General features: G+C 34.0%; 1 pseudogene; it reads right to left on the bottom strand.

Moving 5' to 3' along the window:
• Window positions 1–787: 787 nt before the first annotated feature.
• LOC101330341 (retinoic acid receptor RXR-gamma pseudogene) overlaps window positions 788–23,699 on the bottom strand; it is a 106,915-nt pseudogene continuing 84,003 nt past the window's right edge.

Raw genomic sequence — 23,699 nt, 5'->3', positions numbered from 1 at the left:
CTACATTTTAATCTACCTCTGTCAGTCTCTGGTTCTTGGTGCTTAGACCACTAAAATTTAATGTAATTATTGTTATGGTTATATATAGTCTCATGTGGTTGATATAGTCTCATTTATTGCTTGTTTTCTGTTTCTCTCTTCTGATTTTTGGTGCTTTGTTTTACCTTTTACCCCTTCTTTTGGATCACTGTATTTTAAGGTATCTATTAGATTTTTGGCTATATCTCTTTGTATAACTTTTTCTTACTCTAGGAATTTAAATACACATATTCAAGTGTTCACAGTCGTCTCAGAATAATGTTGTACTACTTCAATAAAATATAGGATGTTTGCTGCCATTGAAGTCTCTTTATACCCCCATAAGCTTTATCTTATAGTTGTTAAATCTATTACATATGCTGAAAGTCCCATTGGACATTGTTATACTTTTTGCTGTCAATATGTGTTTATATTTTAAAGAAATTAAAACAAAAAATAGTCTAGTGTATTTAACTAGGTGTTTAGTATTTCTGGTCTTTCTTCATTCTTAAAGACCCAGGATTCCCTCTGGTATTACTTTCCCTCAGCCTAAAGAAATTTCTTTAACATTTCTCATACAGTAAGTTTGCTAGTGCAAATGCTCTTACTTTTCATTCATTTCAGAATACCTTTTTTTATTCCCTTAATATCTTCATTTCCCTAACGTGCTCGACTTCTCCAAATTTTTTCTTCCCTCTACAATCTGATTATACTTGTTTACATTTATCATAAACAATTATGAGGTAGAGGAGGCTGTAACTGGTGAGGCTCAGGTGAACTGCAGCAGGATCTCCATCTCCATGAGGAAGGTGTCAATGGGCATGTCCCCCATGAGCTTGAAGAAGAGATGCTCCAGGCATTTCAAGCTGATGGAGTGCAGGACGGGGGGGCACAGCAGCAGTTTTGCAAAGCTGCCTGGTTTTTCCAGATACTTCTGCTTTGTATAGGCCTCAAGAATAACATAAACTTCCACAGAACCTCTGGGAGCTTGGACAGACCCTTGGCATCTGGGTTAAACGCACAATGGCTTGCAGGATTCCCAGCTACAACTTATCCACCTGCTTCATTTTGAACACCAGCTCAGTCAGAACTCTGTCAAAGATGGAGCCAACCCCAGCATTATAGACACTGCTCAGGTGGATGTATAAGCCTATGGCCAGAAGGATGCCATCCTGCACAGAAACCAAGTGGAAAGAGGAGGTAATCAGTAATCCCTTCTACCCTGCCCAGAACAAAATGACCTGGTCCTCCAACTTGAGGTCAGAGAAGTAGGAAATGTGCCTGGTCCATTCAAAGAATGAAAAGCTGCTTATTAACTTTTTTTTTTCTGACACAGGGCATTAATTGTGTCTTTAAAACATCATAAACAGGGCTTCCCTGGTGGCGCAGTGGTTGAGAGTCTGCCTGCCGATGCAAGGGACACGGGTTCGTGCCCCGGTCCGGGAAGATCCCACATGCTGCGGAGCAGCTGGGCCCGTGAGCCATGGCCGCTGAGCCTGCGTGTCCGGAGCCTGTGCTCCGCAATGGGAGAGGCCACAACAGTGAGAGGCCCGCATACCGCAAAAAAAAAAAAAAAAAAAGAAAAAAAAATATATCATAAACAGGAATCATCCAGCACCTTACTGTTTTTGTAGCTGGACAACTTAGGTCTTAATCATCAGCCTGCTGAACATCCTTTTAAAGCAACATAAATACTATGCAAAAATTTTCTGATATCCGTGTTTTTAACTTGGGGTTTGCTGAATCAAAGCAGCTGAATCTGATACAAGTTTAATATCGTTTCCTTCAGGAATTAACATATTTTTCTGGTGCTTGAGATACTGAAGAAGCAATGCCTGGCCTCATCTGAACCCTGTGGATATATTTTTGCCCAAGAAATTTGAAATTTTAACAAGAGACCCGTTGTTTTGAATAACGATGCTGATGGGGAAGTGAGTATACACAGGCCTCATCGTGAAACAGAAGGCCAGTGTAATGCCTTTTGATCATGTTCTGTTCATGACTATAGAGAGTGCAAAAGGTAGCTAGTTCCTTTCTATTTCTCTACAATTTGTCAATGCAGAGTCTCTTTTTCTTTCCAAGGAGATTTTTTGTATTTTATCCAAAGATTTAGTTGTAAGCCGAAGAGGCTTCAGTGATTTTATGCAGCCATATCATATGTGTAACTCTAAATAAACCATGTAAGAGTGATGTGGGAATGCAGTGATGAAAGTGTGGGTTTCAGGTATGGGAAAAGGCATGGGTTATTCAGTATGAAAATCCTTAGGAAAAAAATGAAACTTGTGACCCTAACTCACAGCATACATAGAAAATAATTCCACATTGGTCATTGATTTAAATTTAAATACTGTAAGCAATAAAAAAATTTAAATATAATATATGCTATCTTTATAGTCACAGGGTATAAGACACGATGCGAAAGTACAAACTGTAAATGAGAAAAAACAATAAATTAGACTACATTATAACAAACAGCTATCTAACGAGACTATATAAGCCATTGCTTCATTGAACAAGATAGGCGAAATTTACAAATAATATTGAACAAAAGAAACAAAACACTATAATTCTATTTATATAAAATTCCAAAACAGGCAAAAGTGATACAGTGTGTAAGAAGATAGGGAAGTGGTTACCATTCAAAGAAAATATTGACTTAAAGGGGGAATGAGTAGCTTCTTGGGTGCTAGTAAAGTTCTGTTTCTCCATCTGGGGATTGTTGTTATTTTTTTGTTTTTGTATTTGTATTGCTTTATTGTGTAAGTGTGAAAATCATCAAACTGGTCGCTTACTTGTTTCTTATATGAATATTATACTTTGAAAAATATTAAAATGAAAAGTAAGGGAATGACACACACAGTTTGGGAATAATAATTAAAATAAAATGAGGCATTTGATGGTAATTTGGAGAAGCACAGAAGATGATGCAGTGTTATTAGCAAAGTTCCAATTAAGTTGAATTGTGGATTAAAAGATGTTCATTTTAGGGCTTCCCTGGTGGCGCAGTGGTTGAGTCCGCCTGCCGATGCAGGGGACTCGGGTTTGTGCCCCGGTCTGGGAGGATCCCACATGCCGCGGAGCGGCTGGGCCCATGAGCCGTGGCCGCTGAGCCTGCGCGTCTGGAGCCTGTGCTCCGCAATGGGAGAGGCCACAACAGTGAGAGGCCCACGTACCACAAAAAAAAAAAGATGGTCATTTTATTGCTTATTTTTACCATGTAGATATATATGTACCAACTATTTGCACAACTATTACAAAATAATTAATAATCATATGGTTGCATAATAATGACATAAAGAGAAAGAACCACATGATTGACACAGTGTGGAGTCTCAAAGTATTTGTGAAATAAATGATGAAATATGATTAATTCATTTCAATATGCTTGCATGATAATAAGTCATATATTATTACTGCATATTTTAATAAACATCCTGATACTATACTAAGTATTTTACAATGTTTTGTTTGCTGTTTAACACTAAATTCTGAACATCAGTTTGTTGTTGCTACAAATTGATACAGTCATATGGGTGGGTCATATTTCATTTATTAATCTATCAAAGAGGAAGAGCACAAACAATGATGTGAAAAACTGAAAACCTTCTACAGTTGACCTTGAGCAACACTGGTCTGAAATGCGGGTCCACTTGCATGCAGATTTTTTTTTCAATAAATATGTACCACGGGTCCTCAGCTGGTTGGTGTAGAGGGTTGGTGCCCCTAACCCCAGTATTGTTCAAGGGTCAACAGTATATAGATGCCTGTACTGTCCCATTCATGCAAATATGTTTGTGATTTTCTAAAGATGAGAACGTGGCAAACTCTTTAAAATGTTTGTCTTTTAATAAATGATTTAAAATGATGTAGAAATTGAGTTCACATTCCATCAACAGCATATAAAGAGATTTGTTTCTCCATGCTAACAATAATTTTGTCTTTGCTTATCTTTGCCCATCCATATAAGATTGACAAAAATAATTAAGACTGTTGTTGGCATGGAGAAAAGAAAGTTCTTTTATGTGACTGTTGATGAAATGTGAACATATATATTGGTATAGAGAAATATAAATAGATAGATGGGGAAGGTACTTTTTGAAATCTATTTTTAACTTCTTTATTAGTGAGGTTGATCATTTGTTGTATAATTCATTTCATTTTTTACTCTATTTGGGATGTTCCTTTTACTGATTTATTACTGTTTATTTTATAATAAAAAGAATGTGCATATTATCTCTTTTAACCATAGAACTAGATTTTGAATTTATCTTCCATAATTTTTTGTGATGATTTTATTTCAACATAAGGCTCTGTTGGAATTTGTGTCACTTTTCCACAATGAATATTCACTCATAATTTATTTAGTAGCTGCCTTTTTTGTTTAAAATTCTGAGTCAGCCAGAATTATTTCTGATATAGAGACAGAGAAATCCAGCTTCATTTTATTCTTCAAATAGCTACCCAGCTAAAATTAGGTATTTATTAGACCTTAATTTAATTTTCACTAATTTCAAAGGTTTGCCATATATGAAATGTATATATTTTATATTCAAAATCTTCATTTTAAGATATGCATGGATATGCAATTCTTATTTACTTTGTAGTCATAGCAAAGTTTAACCCATTTAAGGTAAAAAAATTGAGCCTATTTTGAAAAGTATATAGTTGTATATCATTGGATTCAATACATTCTTCCATTTCTCCACCCTAAATCCTCCTGCACTTTGAAAATCTTCACTTGTGCATAAATAGTTTTGGTAACAACACACAAACATCTAATGTTGGACAGGGAACAACAGATTTATAATAAATTTTGTAGATGCTCAGGAAACATAATTTTTTTAGCCTTATTTTTTGATTTACTTTTTATATATAATATATCTATGGAGGTAACTCTGCAGTAACACAAATATAGGATCTTTATTCTCACATATGCTTTTTCATCTGCTACCTGAAAACAGTCTTGAATTCATTTCAGGGAATGTTTAAGCAAATCTAGCCAACGACACATATTCACAAACGTAAAAATCAGCTTGAAATCTTGTGTTCTTGCCATGTAAAAATTATTATTTTCTTCTCCTTTGCATGATAGTCAGTTTGTAACAAACTTGTATATTAGGAAACAGGGAAAGTACTGAAGATTATAAAGTATGTATCAGTAAATGGGTTGAAAATGTTTTTTGACTGAACCTTTCTTTATAAATATGATTTGGGATTTCAGTAAGGGCATATTGCAAATGCCACCCAGTACATGCAGTAAACGTTACCTTCTATCACAGAAGACAGGCTCCAAATGTGATGTGAGTAAAAAGGAACCATGAGGGAATAGCTTGTAAATGACACTTTCGCTTTTCAGTCTTGATTGATTTCAATACTGAATTTGAGAATATAGCTGCAGTTGTAAATAAAGTTTACTCCTACTTTTATATAACTGTTAAGTGTTTTCTTTAACATTCAGGAAATTATTGCTTCTTCCACTAAAGTCTGTATTTCACTTTTGTACTGTAATAGATTTTAAAACTTTGGATAAGCAGCCTTGAAATCCTGACTGTTCCTGTGAGCATTCCTTGTATTTCCATAAAATTAACTTTGCAATGAAACTTCTTCAAGAATCCTTTAGCAGGAGATTCTCCCACCTTTTCTGGATCTATGTGCTCTTAATACTGTTGCTCACTGCCCTTGCCATCAAAGATACGGAGATAGGAAAATCCTTTAAAGTTTTATTTTGCATTTGTTCCTCTGCTCCATTATTGAGTCTTTGTATTGACAAAGGATCATATCTACAAAATCTATGCAATAATAAAGTTTTAAAATGACAATTCATATAAAAAATGGTGATTCAGTGAAAAACAAACCAAATTATTCTAAGCCATATTCTTTATACCCAGCATAAAATCAGATCTATCTCCACAGATCATCCTCATTTATGATTTTTCTCATTCACATTCTGCTATCACAGCACTCAGAGAAAACAAATTGTGATTATTATTTTTTAAATTCCACTAAGAGTTAGGATAACTTAGAAACTTCGGATTACTCTTTTAGTAATAAAGCAATGACCTGGGCCATCCTTAGGTAATTAAATTAAGATCAACATCTTGAGAGTCACATAATACAAGGTTCTGTACAACAGATGGCTTGGTAGTGGCCTAGGGATACCACTCAAGGGACATAATCAGGTAGCTTAATATGCATGTCTCAGAAAAATCTTTAAGCATCTTATTCATATAATCAACCCCCATAATCCTACTTTTAATAATTGGTTGCTGTTGCTTAGGGGTTGCTTTCAGTCCCTTGAGGCTGCTCTATGCTCCATGAACATGGCCCTTTCCATCTTTAAAACCAGCAAAGATGTCTGAAATCTTTTTTTTTTCCTTTGAATATCTTTGACTTCCCATTCTGCTACTAGCTAGAGAAGTAGCTCTGCTTTTAAAGGGTTCATATAATTAGATTAGACCCACTAGGATAATTTCCATTTTGATTATCTCAAAGTCAACTGATTAGAAACCTTAACTACATCTGCAAAATCCATTTTACTCTGTAATGACATAATCATGGGCAAGATATCTCTATACTTATGGTCATGGGGATTAAAGAGAAAAATGTTGAGGGACAATTTTAGAGTTTGCCAACCACAGGAGTTGATCTTCCATCCCCTACTTGGCATAAAGAGGCAATGCTCTAATTATACTACTAGGGTAATGTCAGTGTACCTAAACAGGGAGTAGGTCTTCAATCCTCTATACAGAAGAAGGAATTAGGCAATGCTCTAATTCACCTACTTTGGAAATTTCATGAAGGTCCAGCAGGGAGCTGAGCCACCAACCACAGTCAGCAGCAATAATACCTAACAATGTGGTAGAAGGTGGGTTAGTTAGCACTCAACTTACCATGTCTCAGTACCAGCAAGACCTAATGAGGAGCTGAGCCTTCACTCGCATCCAGCAGCAACAAGACTGAATGAGGCTGTGTGAGGCAAGGTTACTCAGTACTCTGATCTGCCCCACCCTACCTTGGTGTCAACAAGAACCAACGAGGAGCTGAACCTTCACCCTCATCTAACTCCAATGTATCCTAAACAGGACAACTGCCTACTAAAAAGGATTATATGGATTCCAGAGTCTCACAACGTAATATCCAAAATAGTCACATGACAATAAAAAAATCTCTTTTGCAAATAATTTCTCTTTTACAAATAAACAACTTGTATAAAGCACAATCGAGAGACATCAACATTGAGATTACTGAGAAACTAGTTACCAGACAAGGATTTTAAAGTAGTGATCATTAAAATGCTTCAATGAGCAATTATGAGTAGTCATGAAACAAGTGAAAAAATAGAAAATCTTGTCAAAGGAATTGAGAATATAAAAAAGAAACAAAAAGAAATCATAGATCTGAAAAATATAGTAACCAAAGGGGGTTGGGGGAGAACATCTCAATGGATAGGCTCAATAGCAGAATGAGATGATGGAAAAAAGAATCAGTGAACTCAAAGATTTACCCAATCTGAATAATCTGAAAAACAGAGAGAATACAGATTTAAAAAAAAAAAAAAAAAAAAGAATAGAGCCACAAGGACCTGCAGACAAATACAGGACTCTCTGTCTAGCACTGAAATCCTAGAGAGGAGAAAGAGAATGTGAAGTTCATACAAAAACTTGGATGGATCTCAAGGGCGTTTGCTGAGTGAATAAAAAGCGAGTTTCAAAAGATTAGATATTGTATCATTCCATTTATTTGACATTTCTGGATAGCAAAATTATAGAGATAGACAATAGATTTGTGGTTTACAGAGGTTAGGGATGGAGATGAGAGAACGTTTGGGCGAGTCTATGAAGGGTTAGTCTGATGGACCTTGTGGTACTGTAACAGCTCTGTATCTTGAGTGTGGTGGTAGTTACATGAATCCATACATGTGATAAAAACGCATAGCACTACATATCACACACATACATACACACACACACACACACACACACACACACACACACACACACACAAATGAATTCTGTGTAGCATATACCAATGTCAATCTCCTGGTTTTGATCCTATACTATGATTACTCATGATGTTACCACTGGGGAAATGTGGGTGAAGCATGCGTAATCTCCGTGTGTGTGTGTGTGTCTGTGTGTGTGTGTGTTTGCAATTTCCTACGAATCTATACTCAGCTCAGAATAAAAAAAATTTAAAAATTGTTGAACAAATACTCTTTCAGATAATTTGGTCTAATCTCTATACCTCAGTTTACCTGTCTTTTCAAATATTTTCATTTGGTCAAAATTATTTATCAGGACTTTGTCCTAATAAACATCCTGAGAACCTATGTTGGCTCTTTTCCTTAGACAGCTAACAATAAAATATCCTACTTTTGTCATTTTCATCCCATGACTAAATTTTTTGTGTTTTCTTTCTACCTAATGAATAGGCTTATAATAACTAGATAAAAAATGATTGTTTGAAAATACACTTCAGATGCCTGAGTCTACCTGTATAACTAGCTAACTGGGACACTAGATCTCTGGCGAATCAACATGGTCTACTGCAATTGCCTCTAGATCTGAATAGACCATTTGAAATTTCTAGAATTGCCTCTTTATCCTATTCTTCCTTTTTTAACTATAAAATAGTGATGCTTTCCTTAAAAATTTTGTAGGAAGTTACTATTAAAATGTCGAATGAAATTTTAAAAGTCTGAATGTAGTTTTCATAGCATGCTATAACAAATATAATACGGAGGAACAAATACTACATTATAAAATATCTGCAGATTCTCATACCAAAGGAAATTTAAAAGAGGAATATACATCAAAGGAAAAGTAATTATGATAATTTAAAAGAGAGGTTCAACCCAGTAACATAGAATATAGATTTAAGTTAAAAATCTGTAGTCTCAGGATAAAATAAATGGCATACATAGACATGTTTAAGCAACTTTATAATCTAATAATAAAAATGTTCAATTAGTAAACTTGGTCAACCCCTAAGTTTTAAATACTGACTTAAAAAATACATTGTGTTTAGAAGAAAAATCTTTTAACATTTTGTATTTCATGCCTAAGGTAATTTGGCAGATCTTTTCTCTCAAGTTAATATCTCAAGTAAAGTGGACCAACACAACACAAATAGAAGTAAATATACTCAGGAATGTTAAAATTCTTGGAGAGGTTTAAACATTTCCCAGTAAATCACCAAAGAAAAGTTAAAGGTTTATAACGCATTCTGTTATATGTATTTGATGACTGTATTTAAGCTTGTTTTGGGGTGAACATAGTGGTATCCTCAAGCTTTATTAATGAGAAAATTGCAACCTACAAAAGATCAATGCTTCAATACCACTTGACCTGAAACAAAGGCAGGGAAACAGTATAGGGGAATAAAAATTTCTTTATATAGCTATCAACTAACTATTCAATTAGAAAAATCAAAAAATGGAAGTTAACCATAAATTACTACAGTGAAGAATAATTAATTAACTTTTTTCATTTTCTGGTCAGATTATATACATAAAAGAATAACTTTTTAATTTGTGTTCTATAAGAATATCATTTAGATTTGGAGGATATTTCATTATTAGTCTTTCCATAGTTATGTTGAGTCATAATTACCAATAACTTACTAATTAAATATCAAAAATAGATTATTTTTTAAATGATGTATGTTATTTATACTGTATTGTGATACCTAAAATCTACCTTTCCAGATTACAGACTCTTGGTTCTGATTGACTAAATTAGATCTTATACTTTAGTGAGTTTATAAATTCAAGCATCACCTGAACAAATGCTCTGAAAAAGCACAGAAAGAAAACACCTGTGAGAGAAGGCTGTAAGGACAAAGCAGGAAAAAACTCAAATAAACTGTCAGCATCTAGAAAAAATTGTTCAGTGTTTTTGACAAGCAGGTCAATGGTGAATATTCACCTTTTGCCTTTTGAACTTAAAAATATATATAGTCAGCAAGTTGGCAGTTCTTAGTTACTATGTAATTCAATGAGAAACCAGAAGAAATGCAGATTCTTCTCTGTTACACTGTGTTTTACAATTTCAGAAAATCTTGGGACACTTGAGCCTGACCTTCATACTCTCATTGTTATTGGACCAAAAAACGAAAAGAAAAAGGAAAAATTTTTGTTTGATTCTTAAAATAATTAATAATTTTACAGTAATTTAGCAGGGGTAAGAGGCTCACAGAGATTCAGCTTATTTTATTCAGATACAGCATCATTTTTCTCTACACAAAAATGTCTACTACCTTGTAACTTATTAGAACTATTAACCAAATATTCAACATAAACAGAAAAGCCCCCAAAATTGCCAGCTGCAATTTGTAATCAAAACAATCTAGAAAATCCATACTCTATGCTGAAATCTGTACATATCTTTATTGTCTAAGATAAAAATCTCAGCAGAAAGGCAGGGTAGGCTGAGATGGAAAGTTCTATAGCTATGCTGTGTAATATGGTAGACATGAATTATTGAACAATTGAAATATCACTAGTCCAAAATGAGCTGTGCTTAGGTGGAAATATGTACTAGATTTTGAAGACAGTATGGAAAGAAAAATATATAAATCTCATTCATAAGTTTATAGTAATTAAATGTTGAAATGATAATAGTTTGAACATATCAAGTTAAATAAAATATATTATTAAAATCCATTTCACTTTTTATCAAGCAACTAGAAAAATTTAAACTACATATGTGGCTTTTATTTGTGGCTCATATTATGTTTCTAATAGTCTGGGTTACTCTGTAGAATACCCATAGTTCTTTCACAGCTCCTTTATTTACAGTTCCTTTGCTATAGTAAAAATCTATCTAAGTTCAGCAATGAGAGGTCTGATCATCAGGGTGGGGCTTCCAATTGACCAGGTAGTTACTTTTCTCCCAACTAGCTTATGCTAATGGCATCTTCCCAATCACCATAACTCTGGAAAGAATAAGGCAGAATGTATAAGTTTCTATATTCCATTTTTGCTATTCTATAAAGCTTTAATCTAACTTTGCCTGTTTATTCATCTGTGTTTCCCACTGTGAATTCCCAAGGATGAAACACTTCTGTCTTTGCATTTCCAAGAGGTGAGATTGCACTTACATATAACAGACGTGAAATAAATACATGTTGAATGAATGCCCCCAAATCCCATTCCCTATTTTATTTGGAATGTTATATATTTATTTCCTTATTGGATTATTTCTGCCTCCCTTCACTAGAAAGTATGTTCTCTAAAGACAAGGACTTGGTTTACTTTAATAACTGCTACTATATATCTCTATAGTTTAGAATAGTGCCTGACACAAAATGATGTTCAAAAGTGTCTGTTGAATGAATGAAACTATCAATAGATCCGTTGAGAAGGACCGGGGACAGTGATGAGTCATTTTTAGCTATAAAGGCAAACACCTTCCCCCCACCCCACCCCTTTCTTCCCATAATGAGATTTTACTTCCCAAATCATCATAGTTAAGAAGATAGCCCTCCAACTTTTCCTTCTTGATAAGTTGGTGTTTTTTCTTTCTTTTCAGATGGAAAAAGCTGTAGCTAATATTTTTTCCGATAAAATAATAAAAAGTTTTTTTTCCAATGGCAGTTGAAATTATTTTACCAATAATTAAACTGTCCAAAGGAATGACATACAAATAGCAGACCCATGGAAGAAGATGATGGATTATTTAAGGGAAGGAACTTCTGTCCGAGTGAGTTCTTACAACTAGTAGTACTGTAGCATGCACCTTTCTGTACAAACATTTCTTATTTGTTGCCACTTAGCTGGTAACAGTGCAGTATTGTGGAGAGAGAACCTACTCTTAGGTCTGGCACTAATTAGCTTGTGAACTTGAGCAAGTTATTTCACCAATACACATCTCTGGTTTCTTATATGAAAAATTATTAGGACAGAATAAAAGGTTCCTAAAGTTAATTTTTAGACTAAATGTCCATGGTAAAACAAAATTAAAAAAACAGAACAAAGAATAGTACTACTTTTTTTTTTTTTTTTTACCACATATGTTTAAGTTATTTAAGGGTTCTCATGGATATTTTAGTTAACAATAAGTTATAGAGTGTCTCAGATTGGGTCTTTGGTGAATTCTACCAAACATTTAAGGAAGAAATTATACCAATTCTCTACAATCTCAGAGAACAGAAGCAGAAGACACAATCCCTAACTAATTTAATGAGGCCAACAGTACCCTAATACCAAAGCCAGACAAAAATATTACAAAAATAGAACACTAGACTCATGAAATATAGCTGCAAAAATTTTCAACAAAATATTAGCAAATCAAAATCAACAATGTATAAAAAAAAAGTATACCTCATGACTAAGTGGGATTTATCCCAGGTATGCAAGTCTAGTTCAACAGTTGAAAATATATTAATATAATATATCATATCAATAGAATACAGAAGAAAAATCACATGACCATATCAATAGATTCAGAAAAAGCATTTGACAAAAGCAAACACCTACTCATGATAAAAACTCTCAGTAAAATAGGGATAGAGAAGAATTCCTCAACTTGATAAAGAATATCTATAAAAAAACCTATAGATAACATAGTACTTAATGGTGAGAAACTCAGTTTTCCCACTAAGATCAGGTTCAAGGCAAGTATATCCCCTCTCACCATTCCTTTAAATATAATGTTGGAAGTTCTAGATAATGTAATAAGATAAGAAAAGGAAATAAGATACAGATTGGGAAAAAAGAAATAAAAACTGTCTTTGTTTGCAAATGACATTATTATTTATGTAAAAAATCTGAAGAATCAACAACAACAACAAACTCCTGAAATAAGCAATTATAGCAAGGTTTCAGGATACAAAATTAATATACGAAAGTCAACCACTTTCCTATATACCAGCAATAAACAAGTGGAATTTGAAATTAAAGACATAATATTATCGACATTACCCCAAAAAAGATGAAATGTTAAAGTATAAGTCTAATAAAAGATGTACAAGATGTATATAAGGAAAACAACAAAGCTTTGATGAATGAAATCAAAGAAGAACTGAATAAATAGATATTCCATGTTCATAGATAGGAAGATTCAATATTGTCAGGAGGTTAGTTCTTCCCAAATTGATTTATAGATTCAATGTAATCCCAATCAAAATATCAGCTAATTATTTTGTGGCTATTGATGGGCTGATTCCAAAGTCTGTATGAAGAGACAAAAGACCCAGAATAGCTAACACGATATTGGAGGAAACTGACACTACCTAATGTCAAGACTTATTTTAATGACACAGTAACCAAGACAGTGTGGTACTGGCCAAAAACAGACAAATAGATCAATGAAACAGAATAGGGAAAACAAACAGATCCACATAAATACATTCAACTGATCTCTGACAAAGGAGCAAAGGCAGTACAATGGAGGAAAGATAGTCTTTTCAACAAATGGTGCTGGAACAACTGGACATCCACATGCAAAAAATAATTTTTTAAATCTGCAGACAGCCTCACACCCTTCACAAAAATGAACTCAAAATGGATCACAGACCTAAATAAATGTAAAACACAAAACTATAAACTCAAAAAAAAAAAGGAGGAAACCTATATGACCTTGTGTTGATGGCTTTTTAGAGACAACAAAAAATGCACAATCCATGAAAGAAATAATTGATAAACTGGACTTCATTAAATTAAAAAGTTTTGCTCTTCCAAAGACAATGCCAAAAGAATAGGAAGACAAGTCACAGACTGGGAAATATTCACAAAGACCCATCTGAAAAAGGAATATTTTCCAAAATATACAAAGAACTCTTAAAAATCAACAATAAGAAGAAAATTATCCAATTAGAAAACAGGCCAAAGATCTTAAACAGATGTTTCACCAAAGATATACAGATGGCAAATATGCATATGAAAAGATGTTCCACATCATTTCTCATCAGGAAAATGCTAATTAAAACAACAAAATGCCATTACATACTTATTAGAATGGCCAAAATATAGAACACTGACAACACTAAATTCTGGACAGGACATGAATTAACAGTAACTCTCATTTATTGCTGGTAGGAAAACAAAATTGCAGAGCCAGTTTGATGGTTTCTTATGAAACTAAATATACTTTTGCCATATGATCCAGCAATTAAACTCATTGGTATTTACCTGAAGGAGTTCAAAATGTATGTCCACACAAAAACCTGCACACAGATATTTATAGCAGCTTTATTCATAATTGTCAAAACTTAGAAGCAACAAAGATATTTTTGGTAGAGGATGGATAAACCATGGTACATTCAGACTATGGAATATCATTCAGTGGTAAAGAGAAATGAGCTATCAAGCCATGAAAAGTCATGGAGGAACCTTAAATGCATATTACTAAACAAAAGAAGCCAATCTCAAAAGTCATTATCATGTCATGATTCCAACTACATGACATTCTGGAAAAGGTAAAATCATATGACAGTGAAAAAAAAAATCAGTAGTTTCTAGGCTGGGGGTGGGTAGAGGGATGACTAGGCAGAGCACAAGGAATTTTTTGGGTGGTCAAACTATTCTGTATGATACTATAATGTTGGGTACAATTATTATATATTTGTCCAAACCCATAGAATATACGACACCAAGAGTGGACTTTATTATAAACTTTTAGTGATTAGATGTGTGAATGTAGGTTCATCAATTATAACAAATGTGCCACTCTGGTGGGGGATACTGACAATTGGGGAAGCTATGCATATAAGGGGTAGGGAGCATATGGAAAAATCTCTGTACCTTCCCCTCAATGTTGCTTTGAACTTAAAACTGCACTAAAAAAAAATATCTTTTTTTTAAGTGTGGCAGTTATCTATTTTGAATATGTAAAGGCTTCTTTTACTAACTTCAAACACCTAGTGCTGAGAAACCTTGTTGATTAAAACTCTCAGCTGTGAGAAACGTAACTGTTTGAAATTAAATCAGTGAAAATAGAACATTCTGTCTTTGCTTAAAGGATCTGATCTATTTTTGGGTCACAATTGAAGTAGCTTTAATTTCCATCCTCAGTTCTTCAAATAAGAGGATTTTTTGGGGGGTTCACTCTTGTTTTTTGTTTTCACAGCATTCCTCATTTACCCTAACTTTGTGGTTTCTGAAGAAACACAACCCAAAGTCATCTTCTTAGTGTGACTAGTAATCAGACTATAGCATTTCTAATGGAAACTAAAAGAAAGTTTTCAACTAGACATGGCCAAGGACACATAACTTGAGAAATTATGGCTTCCTTACCAATGATTTCCTTAGCCCTGCTTTGTTTCTCCTGCCTCCTGAATAGGACTGCTGTGACAAACATCTAGCAATGTTTCATGCTTCTCTAAATTGCTCCTTAGAAATAGTCATTAGGCAGAAATGCAAGCCGTATTAAAAGTCCTTTCCCATTCCCTTTTAGTTATCTGCCCCAGTGTTACTCATGGACAATGTTTGCCAATACTGCAGAAAATTAAATAAACCAAATTTGTTTTATTGCTGGTGTATTCCTGGTGGTATTTATCAGACAGGTTTTCTCAATATGAAAATGTATAACTTAAAACAGGTCAGTAGACATTTGCTGACTGCTTCTTCAGGTCCAATACTTTTTTCTCCATCAACATTTTTTGTTCTTCCCATTCTTAGCTACATGGCTTGAGTAGAACTGATGGCCTAAAACAAACCTCTCTGGCCACTGAAAGATGATTCAAATAAATGGAAACAAGTAATCTCCAAGATTTCAAGATATAGCAAAAGACACACACTACTTTCTCTTGGATTGGAAACTGTAAAAATGTGTGGTCTGAATATGCTGTAGTGATTTTACTATCCTAACAGTAGAATCTGGAGCTTTGGTATGGAAACTGACATCATTAAAGCATTCCGGAGAGACAGAGACATGAAGTCCTAGGGGAGACTGGATCCAGTATTGCCTGCCTCTAACTTTTCAGATAAGTAAGCCAATAAAATTCTTTCTTTATTTAAGCTACACTGAGGTTTGTTTGTTTGTTTGTTTTTAACTGAACTTAAATATCTCCTGTTATAAATGAATCTCACCTAAAGATATAGAGAATATAGTGAAAGTTCAAAGGAGATACCAACTTTGCTGACTCCACATGCACCATGGCAGAGTAAGATCAATTAGAGACTAGTTTGTTCCCACTACCCTTGACCCACCCACATGGCAAAGAAAAGACATGGTAGCTCAGGAGTTGTGTGTTTGACAGTGTTCCTTAATAACAGCAAAGTCAGATTTTGTGCTCTTCATGAAGCTGGTCTCTGATTGAGAATAAAATTAAAAATGTCAACCTTGATGGTATTAAAAGCCATGAGATTGTTTACTTACTTTGGAAGAGAGAAAATAGAATAGAGTCCTAATTATTGTTTTTCAGTGTTGAGATACTCTAAATGGTAAGAGCAACCACTAACTATTCTCTACCTTCAAAGATAAAAACATTTTTAAGTTTTGCAAATTCTATTTTTGAAAATGAGAAAAATGAGCCTTGGAGACATAAATGGTCATTCATAGCCTGTATCTCCTGAAACAAGAACTAATAGTGAAAATAATAACTAAATTTTATTGTTTCATTAGTCTGTTTTAGAATGTACCTAGTTTATTCCACTTCATGAAGTATTATAGTTATAATCATTTTGATTGTACAGATGAAACACTGAGGTGTAGAGAGCAACTTGTCCAATATTACACAATAGCACTTATAAAAAACAAACCTGGGATTTGAAACCTTGTCTCTCACCCTCCAGGGAACACATACCTCCTAACTACTAGTTATGTTTCATCACTAGGATCCAAATGCTTTGATTCTTGCTTAGTATCTCTAAACAGATGGGATCATACATCTCTAAAGATGGGATCAAAGTATCAGTTTGCTTCTCAAAGAAATTATGCATAAAAATCAATAGAAACATATATTTGTCAGATGATTCATTCTATAAATGTTATTTTGTTAGTTACATCCTGTCTTTTTCTATTTGTATGTGTGTGTGAAGGGCCTGGGAGTCCTTTATTCAATAACAAATAGCAACTATTTACTCTCTTTAAGCACTAATATTTGCGCTGATAATACAGCTTCTCACAGAACTGACACTTTAGTGGGAAAAAGATACTAAGCAAGTAAAATAACAAATATATAATGTTAGAAGCTATTTTTAAAATGCAGTATGGGTAAGAGAACAGAGTAATGTTATTTTGTTACAATAATGAGAGGAGAGAATCTGAAAATGTAAAAAACAAGGAAAGACAAGTGATGCAACTGAGAAAGTCATTTAAAAATCTGGAAGAAGAGCTCTTCAATTTAAGAGAATAAGAAAAAGACCTTTAGGTGAGAATAAGTTCACAATTTGAAGGAACAGCATAATTCCTAGCGGCTGAAGACAAGGAAGCAACTAGGTAGAGACAGGAGATGAACTTGGAAAGTTGGTAATTTCATCTGCATTATGAGGACTCAGATCATGCATGGTTTTGTGGGACGTGTTAATGTATTTAGATTTTTTTCAAAGTTTTGTGGAAAGGGAGTAGAGTTTCAGTTAAATGGGCCACACAACATTTTAAATCAACTATACTCCAATAATTTTTTTTTTAAAAACCTGAAAAAAATAAAGTAGTAACATGTAGACAATGAAAAATTGTGCCAATAAATTTCAAGTTTAATAACCAATTTCTAAAATGAGTTGGCACTATAATTATTTCAATAGAATATCTGATCTTGAGTGTAAAAAATGTAAATGTTAAAATGTTTTCTTAAAGCATATTTGCCATTTTCTAATATACTATAACTTTACTTCTTTAAGCCTTGTTCTATTATCACATTAGTTCTTAGTTCCTCAAAAAGTTTAAATGTTATAACCTTTCTTACTTAAAAAAGCCAGAACCAAAAATAAAATATTTTTAGAAAATCACAGAAAGTTTTATCGCCCAAAGATACTTTTGAGAAAGTTAAATGCAGTTCAAAGCAAGAATCTATAAATAAAATTACATCCTCTCTTTGCTAAAGTGTTAACAACTGTAGAAATAATATAGTTTTAACTTTTTGCATTCAATAGATATTATCCATTAATCCCAATGAAATATATTTTCCCTCTGGGTTTTGGTAGTTCCAAGCAGAATCTTTAAGAAAACAGAATGTAATCTGCTATTTTGTGGTCCTATACTGTTTCAGCAAAGTTGGGCTTGAGGTCAATTGATATGTCAGATATCAGAGGAAATAAGTTTCTACTATCAGAAAAAAATATTTATCTGTTCTTTTCCAGATTGTATCATAATGTTCTCTACAACCAGTATATCTATACTCTGGCTCCCAGTACATCCTATAGAACCATAGCTAAATCTGAGCTTCTGAACTCAACATTTTTAAGAACTAATTATGAGTAAGTGAAAAAATAAACTACATATCTGTGTATTAAATGTGCATATATGTTGTAATTACTTGATTTGACTTCTGCTTCTGGCATAGATAAAATAAATGACATTAGACTAAATCTCCCACTAATAACAGCTATAAAGTCTGGTTAAAATACAAAAACAGTGTTTGGAGGCATCAGGAATTAAACATGGTAGCAGGTATTTGAGAGACAAAGTTTTTGAAGGATGGGAAATATATTGACGTGACTGCTAAATTTCCACCCATTCCCAGGTTTGAAATTTGATTATTCACTGTTCAGGGGCAACGAGCAAAAACATACAGTGATCTAGAGCTTATAACAGTCTCACTGGGCTGAGGAGACAAAAACTGTCATTGAGGTCTAACAAATATAGTATGACTTTATGGGTCAAGACACAGAGGAAAGGGAACCAGAGAGAAGCAAGTACAACATTTTGAATAAAATTTATATTTGTTGGTTGACTCCAAAGATTCACATTCTTAGGGTAATATTTGCAAATATCACATCTATAGCAGCTTCTAAAAGCTAAGCAGAAATTTTAACAGCCTTATCACACTAGGGAGATGAAGTTAGCACTTAGGGCTTTTCAAGTATGAGAGGCCAAGTAAACATCCCAACCTTTCAGTTCAACCTTATAAGTGTTAGGTCCTGGGGACAAAAGGCAAACTGGAAATTTATCAACATTGACTAGGAGGGTGATATGCCCACATTCTAATTACTGGAAGAAAATTAAATCCTTTCTGAAGGAAGATACTATTATGCAGAATCTGTTTTATTTTTATTATGCAATTTCCAGCATGTAAACTAAAGCTTACCTGTATTATAAGACAAAAATCAAAATATCAAAATTGTGAAAAGTGGATATAGAGAAAATAATAGGTATTGAACTTTTAAATCGTAAGGATTAAGATGTTTATTGAAAGAAATTTTAAAATAAAGAATTTCACAAAGAACAGGAATAAAAACAGCAAAAGGTAAATCTTAAAGCTAAAAAATGCAACAGTTGAAACTAAAATTCAGTAGAAGGATTTAACATCTCAATAGACCCAGCAGAAAAGACAACTTAAAAACTAGAATATGGGTCAGTAGAATTAATAGTGATTGAAGCACAAAACAAAACATGAAGTGGAAAACAGAAAAAAAATCCACGATGAAAAGATACAAGTGTATATGGAGTAGTATGAAGAAATAAGAGCAATAATAAAGCAAAAGTAAAACTTGAGATGGCACTGCCCATGGATTATCCAAAACCGATGAAAAGCATTGTGGTAGTCTGCCTCCAAGTTGACTCACAGTGATACCCAACTCCTGGTATCTGTGCCTTTGTGCTGAGTGTTGGCTGGACCTGGGGGCGCACTTCTAACTAATAGAATGAAGGAGAATTAATGGTTTCTGATTCTAAGACTAGGCCACAAGAGGCAGTGTGGCATCTTGTTCTCTCTTGTGGTCACTCATTCTGGGAGAAGCCAGCTGCATGAAGAGGGCTACAAAGCAAGGAACTGAAGCCCCTGCCAACTTCCATGGTTCTAAGTGTGGATGTGTATCCTTCAGCAGTCAGATAACTGCTACCTCACCAACAGATTAACTGTAATGTCATGAGAGAGCTTGAGTCAGAACCACCCAGCTAAGCTACCCTTGGGTTTCTGATTTTTAGAAACTTTATGAGATAATAAATGCTTGTTTTGGAAGTAATTAATTAATTTGTTATTAAGCAAAAGGCAACAAATTTTCAGACCAAAAGAAAAATGAAACTGATGGATGGAAAAAACAGTGCCTGAAAGCACTGTTTAGTCAGATAAAAGATGCTTTAAGGACCTAAAAAGTATAATTCACAGATTCTCTGAATAAAAAATAGTGCTCCTAAGAAGTATAAGGACATTATTCCTTAGGAGAAATATAAGTTCTAAAAGTGCTTATTTTGAAGAAATCTACAGGTTTTTTTTTTTTTTTGTGTGTGTGTGTGTCAAATGTGGTAGACAGAAAAAAAGATTAATAGGAGATCTACAAAGTTTTAAAAGATTTCCATATTCAGCAAGATGCCAGCTTGAACTGAAAGAAACAGAAAGAACACAAAATGAACAGAGTCCTATAGACATCCAAAATTCTACTGTCAGGAAATAGATGAAAAAACCTATTCAGCTGTAAACACATGCTAACTTTCATGAAAAAAGAAATATTGTTCAGAAAATGGATCAAGACCAAAGAGTAATTTCAAGACACATGAAAAGTTATTTCCAGGTGTAAGTAAAAGTGAATTATAGCCAAGGAATTTCCAACATAAGTCCTGCTTTCTAATTTGCCATCTATTTAAACAACTCAATTAACTAACAAAAATTGTTTTCTCCTGAACTTCAAAAGACATTTTATCTCTTTCAAGAATGTATGCCTTCATGGAGTTTTGTAACCAATAGGAAATTCAGATATCCACTAATCTAACATTTGTGTAAAAGTTAAAAGCTTGTGTACCTACAGAATCAGGATCAAGACCCAGACTAATGTTGTCCATAAAAATGTCAGTATAAATTCAAGGAATGACCTTCTGCCTTCATTATGGGTACATTTCTCAATCCAATGTACAATTTCATTAACCCATATTAAACATTTTTCTCAATTATATAACTGGAGCATTTGTTGTGATAGGTTTGTTGTGAGGATTAAATAAAACAAAACATTTAAATGATTAGAGAACCCACATGTTGTTCACAGCATAGGTCCTCATTCTTGCATTTGGAATAGGTGAGGTTCCTCCCTTTCACCTTCCACAATGTCCAAAACAAAGAAAAGAAAAACAACAATGACCAAAAATAGCAGCAACAACAAAAACCACACACCACACCATGAAATAAATTTTCTATTACTAAAAGATGGAAAGGAATTAAAAAATGAAAAAGAAAGGCTTAGAGGAGAGTTTCATTGGATCAGCCAAATTATTATTTAAAATTGGATGACATAAAAGCATAGGGATGTATGTAAGTATCAATAATTGCCAACATTTGAAACACCAAAACTGGGATGAATGAGCATTCAGTAAAGAATATGAGGCTAATACAATATATGCTTCATCTTCATAAAGGAATAAATTATCAATTATAAATTGGCAGAAATGCCCAGTGATTTTTCAATAACATCATTAATAAGAAAGATTTGCCCTTCACTTGTTTTTATTTTAATAACGTCTTTCTACTTATAATTAAAACTCAGTACCTTACTTTGGTTGATTAAAGATGGCTACAAATTGTTTGGCATTCCTCTAAGTGTCCTCTTCTTGAATCTTTGCAGGCTCTGTGGCTGCTCTGGCAAATGGCATACAGTGGATGTGATTCTGTACCTGCTTTCAGGTACTGGCTTCAAGAGACTGACGTCTTCTTCCACTCTCAGAACACTTGCTCTTGGAATACTGAGCTACCAGGTAAGAAGTTCAACTATCTTGAGGCTCTGTTACTGAGGACACCAAGATAAAAGATGATGTGGAGAAACCAAAAGAAGAAACCCTGAGATAATGTGAAAAGAGATGCCTAGCTAGTCCGCAACTGTTCTAGCCTCCAGTTGTTTGAGTTACCCCAAGTGAGAGGCTACATTTTGTGGAGCAGAAGCAAGTCTTTCCCTGTGGGCTCTGCCTAAGTCCTGGATCCAAAAAATATAAAGAATAATAACAAGATGGATGTTGTATTAAGCCACTAAATTTGGTGATAGTTTGTTGTGTTACAATAGAGAATGAGAGCACTGACCATAATAAAGTCTGGAATTAGGTATTAGTGAAAATCAAGCACCTATTTAGGGAGTTTTCTTAACAATACCATCCCACCTCCAAATGTAAGAAAATGTGTCCAAACTTCACATATGTCCTAAAATTTGTGATTAGGGCACAATTCCCATAGTCTTATTTGGAAAGCAAAGGTAAAGTAGCAAAAGTTACCATGAATAGGAAAAATGAAAGGTCCTTAGGAATACAGCCATCTTCCTACCTGTGTGGTTGATTATTACAAGAAGCAAGATAAACAGTTCAAAATGTCCTGCCAAGCTTTATATCCATCAGATATAATGATGGCTATTTATCAAAAATACCTTTGATGAGGAGCAATTCAGTCAACATATATGTTTACTGAGCATCTACAGTATGACAGACCCCATTAAAGGTATTGAAGAAAAAGTGGTAAACTAGGAGAAAGAGTACCTAGCCTCATGGAATGTACACTCTAGTAGAGTAGACAGACAAAGGGACAAATACAAGACAAAGAAAACAGTTTTAGGGTGAATAAGAGCTAAGAAATAAAATAGAAAGGTACGAGATCACTGAGGAAAAAAACTACTTTAAATAAAGTAGTGAGGGAGAGTCTCTTTGAGCACATGTCATGTAAGATAAGAATTAAAAATGAAAAAGAAACAATCAGATGAAGAGGAAGTTGTGGGCACGTTTAGTGGGAACTGGGGTCCAACATGTATATTTCCACCCAAAGTAATGAAAATAATTTCACATATTTTCAAAACTGAGAAAAGATCAATGTGACTGGGGAAGGAGATGGAGGGGCACAAGTGTGAAGTGAGTTTAGTGATTCAGTAGAAGTGAATCATGCCTAACTGTATAGATCATAGTAAACGTTAATTTTTTTCTGAGAGCTTTGGGAAACAACTCAAACTTTTTGGTAGAACAATGTAATCCAACTTACATTTTAAAAGATCACTTTTACTGCCATGTAGAGAAGAAGTTGAAGCAAATGGACAGGAGGTATCTCTAGTAATTCAGATAATAGTTAATAGCAACTCAAGATAAAGAACAATCATGTAGTAAAAGAATCTAAAAATTGGCAGATATTTCCAAAATATAATCAGTATACAATTCAAATATGTAATCAATATATTTCAGAGCTATAATCAATAGGAAAGGATAGGAGGGAGCAATTGTTAGCTTAGAGAATTACTAATATAGTTACTAATATAAATTATTGCTACTTTTTTTCACATCTTTATTGGAGTATAAACGCTTTACAATGTTGTGTTAGTTTCTGCTGTGCAACAAAGTGAATCAGCTAGCTACGTATACATATATCCCCATATCCCCTCCCTCTTAAGCCTCCCTCCCACTCTCCCTATACCATCCCTCTAGGTCATCACAAAGCATTGAGTTGATCTCCTTTGCTATGCAGAAGCTTCCCACTAGCCATCCATTTTACATTTGGTAGTGTATATATGTCAATGCTACTCTCTCACTTCATCCCAGCTTCCCCTTCCCCCCACCCCGTGCCCTCAAGTCCATTCTCTACATCTGCGTCTTTATTCCTGCCCTGCTACTAGGTTCATCACTACCGCT

This window comes from Tursiops truncatus, chromosome 5 (assembly GCF_011762595.2).
Source record: "Tursiops truncatus isolate mTurTru1 chromosome 5, mTurTru1.mat.Y, whole genome shotgun sequence".
Lineage (NCBI taxonomy): Eukaryota > Metazoa > Chordata > Mammalia > Artiodactyla > Delphinidae > Tursiops > Tursiops truncatus.
Note: the sequence above shows the minus strand (reverse complement) of the source record. Positions and strands in the feature narration are given on the sequence as shown.